Source organism: Numida meleagris, chromosome 2, assembly GCF_002078875.1.
Source record: "Numida meleagris isolate 19003 breed g44 Domestic line chromosome 2, NumMel1.0, whole genome shotgun sequence".
NCBI lineage: Eukaryota > Metazoa > Chordata > Aves > Galliformes > Numididae > Numida > Numida meleagris.
Genome location: NC_034410.1, coordinates 7148807 through 7155362, shown reverse-complemented (window position 1 = coordinate 7155362; position 6556 = coordinate 7148807).

Sequence of the window (6556 nt, the reverse complement as noted above, 5' to 3'; positions counted from 1 at the left end):
TTTATTTTATTTTATTTTATTTTACTTCATTTTACTTCATTTTTTTATTTTAGTTTACTTTATTCCGTTCCATTCCATTATTTATTTATTCAATTTCATTAAATTATTATTTTTTTTTTACCGTTTTCTTTTTATCATTTGATTTATGTCTTTTCCACCATTTCACTTATTCCTTTTTGCCATTCCATTTACCCCTTTCTATCCAAGAAACCCCCCAGCCCGGGGCCGCTGGCCCCCAAGGCCGCACAATGGGACCGAAGATGCGCACCCGCATCCCCCGCTCCCCCGGGGCTGCTCATGCGGAGGATCCGTCACAGCGGCCGCTGCCACCTCCGCGGGAGCGGAATCTGCGCATGGGGACAGGCCCGCGTCCTGCCCCCGGGTGGCACAAAGTCCTTTATTTCCGTAGCAGGCTGAGTGGGGATGGCAGATTTTTTCTTTTCAATATACATTTTATTTTCCTTTAATTTTTTAGTTTTTTTAATTGTACTTTATTTTACTTTATTTCATTTCATTTCGTTTCATTTTATATTGTAGCTTTATGGAGGCTTTTCCTTAGCCTCATTCTCAGGTTTTCTTCTGCTCCCCTTCCCCTTCCCCTTCCCCTTCCCCTTGTCTCAACAGTGCCAAGCACACCAACCCACCCCCCAGATGTCCCAGCACATAAACCCCCAAATATTTCCTTGTATCCCCCCCACAAGACACGCAGTTTCCCTCTGCACACAGCACACATCTGTCTTCCTTTCAGACCACCAAGGCTCAAGCAGAAAACACATTTTCCTTTTTGCCTTGCCTATTAGATATAATTTAACATAGAACGCCTGTTATAATTACTGATTATACAAGGGGTCCCTTGTTTTCGCAAGGTACTAACAGGATTATCTAACAAGGACTAGACTTCAAATTAAGCAGAAATATCACAGCGGAATTTGTTGCTCTGCATTTGGGACAGGGAAAGGGGTGAGTTTGGGGTGGGGGACGGGGTGGGTGGGAGCTCACACTCAGCACTGTTTCCATTGTGCCTGGGATGGACACCTGGCCAAAGCATTACCAAGCAGAGCCTGCAAAAAGAGTATTACAACTATAAATATCGTGTAAAAAAATTAAAAATACACACAGAACTATTCTAAAGTGCTGTCACAGGGGGTTTTGGGGTGGCCTGATCCATCCTCAGCCTCCTGTCTGCTGCCCTCGCATGGCCATAGGAAATGGAGAATTCTATTAGAGATGAGTTAATTAATGATAATTAGAAAAGGGACCTCCCCTATGTAAAACTGTCTTTACTCACAAAAGAGCATATAAAAATAATCTGGGAAAAAAAACCACACACATACAAAAAACACGTAGCAAAGATTTTTAAAGAAAGACCTTGTGTTTTTATTGCTGAGGGGCACAGGGAGCAGGGACATCCTCAAGCTGAGTCTCCACTTGCAGAGGTGTCCTGTCTTCTGCCCGTCCTTCCCTCCATCCCTTCTGTCTTTGCATCCCTTCATCTCTTCTGTCCATCTATCCCTTCAATTCGTCCATCCATCCTTTCCATTCCTTTTTTCCCTCCATCCCCTCCACCTATCCATTCCCATCCCATCCATCCATCCATCCATCCATCCATCCATCCCTTCTGTCCAACCACCCCTTCTGTCCCTCCATCCTTTCCATCCCTTCATCCATTCTGCCTTTCCATCCCCATCCTTTCTGCCCATCTATCCTTTCCATCCATCCATCCCTTCATCCTTTTCACCCCTCCATCTCTTCCCTCTCTCCATCCCTTCCTCCCACCAGAGCCCTCATGCTTTAGGCCTGGTGGAAAGTAAATTCTTTTAATGAGTCAAATAATTTTGGACACAAGAAATTTCCCCCTCTCCTTTGTAATTAGAGCTGGCCACATGTCTAAAATGATCTGCTTTCCAGGGGGAAACAATAATTGAATTGTTGGGAATCTCCCGAGCTTTGCTGGGCTCCGGGAAGGCTGCGAGGGAAGCTGAGCCGCTCTCTCGTTAGCGCCTGCGATGAGAGCGAGACACCCCAGAATTCAATTACGCAGCTCCTCCAGGAACCACTATAATTATAACGTCAAGTTGTTTTTTAAAATTTCATAATTACGTTTTAGGATCCTTGCATGCATGTTTGGGACCCTGGTGCGCTGCGCTCTGGTGGGGCTGGTGGTGGCCGCATGTCACCTGGTGCCTGGGTGCCCTTTGCCCCCACGCCCATTCCTTGTGACCATGCCATGGCCATCGAGCCCTTCTCTGTGTCCCTGCCCCTTGCTGGACATCACTCTTGAGTACTGTCACAGCGTTGTGTGCCTGGGCTGGGGACACATCCCCACGTGAGGTCTGTTCAGCCCTTCTGAATTCCCTGCCTGCAGAACTGCTTCCCAAGCATGGATGTTGTAGAAGGAAATTGGGAAGACCACGTGCCTTGGTCCCTGTGCCCAGCTGTGTGCAGAGGTCAGCCCCAGGGCTGGGCGCACCTGTGGCTGCACCGAGCAGGGTGTGCATACGGCTGCTCTGAGATGGGCAAACATCTGGCTGCACTGAACTGTGTGTGGGGAAGAAACTGCTCCTGAGAGGGAGAGAGGAGGCTGAAAGAAAGGGAAAAGTAACCAGAGAGCAAGAAGATCAAATGGAGGAAAAGTGGGAGAATCATTAGCTGCTTCTCCAAAGGAATGTGTTCAGCTCCCCGTGCCCAAGCAAAGAGCCACTGGGTCTCAGGCACAAAGCAGGTGGCAGATGCTCTGCACTCCCACCCCATGACCATGGCCAAGGTTACCCCAAGCAGAGAAAGCACAGAAATGAATCCTGGCAAGAGCTCATCAGAACCAAGACGTGTGTCACCCAAATAACCTTGTTTGATAGCACAGCAAGCACTCAGTCCAGCTTCCCCTGACCTGAACTCACATCCCGGGGCCTCGCAGGTCCACCTCACTGCCTGCTGAGGTGCAGGGGATGATGAGCATGTCCCAGCCCTTGCAGATCAGGGCCCACATCGTTGCTGTGGCACTGGGACCGCAGAGAGGAATACGCAATGAGCGCTGGCTGCAGGCTGGGAATGGGCTCACTTCTCATTCCCTCAGACAAGCAATTAGAGCCGTCTCCCGAAGCAGTTCCCACCCAGCAAGGAGTTCCAAAATATTAAAATTCTTTCCTTTCATATTATTTTCCAGATGTTCACTCTTCGCTTCCCTTTATTAGTGCTTCTTTTGCCAGGGTGACTCATTTAACAATTAGTTTAGGCATAGAGTATAGCATCTGTTACGGATATTACCTGTGCCTCTAAGGCAAAGCTTCTTACCTTCATTTTTTACCCATCTCTCCTTTCCTTCCAGATCTTTAATAACATGTAAAAATATCTTTAAATTAATGGGAAACTCTGATTCCTCAACCAGGTCAACAGATGGCTCATTTGGACCTGCCTTCAATTAAGCAGGTGGAGCATGCCCAAGGAGCAGGCAGGCAAATGCAGCTGTTCTTTCCCCACGTCCCACCGCAGATCTGGTGGGATCTCCTGCGTGAGGCTGCTTGCTCCACCAGCCTCATAGCTCAGTGCTCAGACTTCATTTACCTGGCTCCTGGTGGTGGGAGTGATGATGAGGGGATATTCGTGCATTGCTGGTTTCAGGATACCCTGACACGGGGTGATGGTGGGATTCAAAACCTGGCCCCCATACCACCTTGGACATCGCACATCCTCTGTGTAGACTTCAGCTGCTGCTCTTGCAGGCTGTGTGTCTCCTGTGCCAAATGTTCCGCTTCACTGGAATGCCTTCAATAACCTGGGGTGTGAAAAATTTTGGTAGATGTCTGTGTTTCTCAACTGGGTCCCATCAGGAGAATTACTACTCCACAGGTTGAATCTCTAAGTTTCTGTTGAGTAAGGACTAACTCGTACCACAGTAGGACTCCCATCCCAGCTGAGTAAAGACAAAGTAAAAATGAAGCATAGACCTTAGGATCAGCCCTGATTAAACAAAATATCTGATAAAAACTGAGTAAAATCACGAGGACTGATTATCCTGTTAGATACCATCACTATCAGTAGTAGACCGCTTGGACCCTTTTTCAACAATCAGAGTCAAACAGAAATATTTCAATATGTTAACAAATGTTTCAGTTGACCCAGACTTCCTGCTCAGATGTCTTATTTTCATGCAAAAGAGTAAGGGGGTGGTCTTGTTTTACTGCCTTTGGTGTCAGATCTCCCACAGCCAGCTCTGATGGAGGACGTTTGCTGGCACTGGAAGACACGATGAGTGGAAGGAAGACCTTCTTTATCGTCAGGAAGCCATAGGTAAGAGAAACATGTACGCCAGCCTGCATTCACAAGGAGCAATGTCAGCCCACAGAGCCTTGCACCTTGGGACTTGTCCAAGCTGTGAAGCAAGTAGTTGTATAAAACCCTTCAGACACACTGCTGGTGGACAAGAAGCAATCTGCTGCTTCTTTACTCCTCAAGCTTCAATAGTTGTTTTCCTCACGCAAAAGGAGTGACCTCTTCCAGTGATCTATCTCCTGCTCCTATATTACCTCAGTTCTTAACGCAGCATCTCCTTTGTGTCCATGCCCAAGGTTTAGGAATCTTCCCCGGTCCCCAAAGAGCCCTTGCTAAACCCTGCATGCCCCAGAAATTCCTTGGTGACTGTAGGAAAGGCTGCAGGTATAGCTGGGCATGTCCCAGTTGGCTGCAGGCCTTCCTGCATTGCAGGATAGATCGACCCTGTCCAGGCTGTGGTTGTTCCAAGCCATCTGATCTGCAGTTTTCTTGTGTCTGTTGGGTTAAGCTGTAATGCAAAATGCAGCCAGAAAAGCTGCCAGGCCTCTTGCCCTGAAGAACTGCACGGTCGCATCCCAACAACTTACATTACCCCATGAATGTCTCAGCAAACAATTACAGGCCTGTTTAAAGGACATGACGCTGGCTCCCTGAGAATCATATTTTAATTCTGAGGCAACGACTTCAAGATAACATGAAAGGGATGAAATTTTTGTGCATTAGATTCCAGCTAACAGACATATACCACTAACAGACACACGTGTATATAATGTGTGTTTATATGTGTGTGTATATATGTTCTTTTAAACCCAAACCAATCCAGGTAGACACTGTTAGAATATCACTCTCAGTGCTGTCTGAGCAAGGCTAAAATCATTCACGACTAATACTTCTCTGAAGTCAGTTAGCTTTCCCTAACTGAAGTACTGCAGCCAACACTGTCATGCCAGCTTCTGCGATGGTGGCAGTCAGCCCATGCAATCTTTGGCCAGATTCTGTAGCGCAGGAACATGTGCTCTTCTGTCTGGTGCTGAAGTGGAGAGAAAGGGGGAAAAGCCTCCTTTAGGACTTCCTGGGTCGTAACATGGGGTTTTCAGAAATGATCACATGTACTCTGAGTTCTCTTTAGAAGTTAGTAAGACTGGGCTAGCAGCACCATTGCAGCCTGCAGGCTTTCTTAACACACAGCTATGCAATAGAACTGCCGTCCTTACCTCTTTGTTATTAACCTGTCATCACAACCTGAGCTTGTAGCCTCTGAAGACAGAACATCACAGTGGATTTAGGGACAGGGAAAGGACTACAGCACTGGTGTGGGGAAACTCACGTGGTCCTTCATTACCCAAAGAAATCTCCATCACCTCTAAGAAACTACTCAGGCCTCTTAGGTGAAGGGATGTGGTCACATACACCTCTCAAAAGTTTCCTAGAGTCCTTAATGATGTCTGTTTCAGAGGCATGTTTTTGTTCAATTAGTCCAGCATGTAATGCTTTGTTCTCATGAATTTTGGAGCTACTCTGACGTGCAGTAAGGCTACCGAGACTTAATTTCATTATTCATCTCAATATGTTCCTGTTGTATTCAGAGAACAGTCTATGGGCCCTCCTGTGGCTAATTTAGCACCTGCAAATCCCCATGCTTTAAGCCAAAGCCTGAATAACCCACGGAATGAGCTCACAGGAACTGTGCTATCCACAGGTCAAAACATACTTTCTGGGAAGACTGATGGGGATTTTTTCTTTATTCTCCTTTAGAAACATCGTGCACCTTCCCTTCTCAAGAGGAGACCGCCGCTAAGATGTCCAGGTTCTCCAACATCAGGTTGGATGTCAGATCTTCCTGTGAATCTTTTAATTCCTTCTGGCAAAACCTGAGCAGAGTCTGAAGGAAAGCACTGCACCCGGAGGACTGGGGCCATCCTCGACCTGGAGCTGTTAACCGCTGCTGAGCTGGCATAGAGCACACATTGAAGCTGAACAGAATGCAGGCTGCCTGAGCCAAAGCAGCGTAAGAAGCTCCTAGCAAAGGCTGCTCTAGTTCAGCCAGCGCTACACTGAAGAGGATGAAGGTGGATCACAAAGCCATTCCACTGCTTCCACCAAAAACACAGCAGCTTCTACAAGCCTGGTGATAAATATTTAAGTGCAGTAAAAGTGAAGTTTTTTTGTTTAAACTTGCGAGCCACTATCGATTCCTAATTAACGCAGCATATAGTAATTCATCATTGCAGATAACCCAGGCACACCAGGAAGCAGTGTGTTTACCCTGCACTGTCCATATTTCATT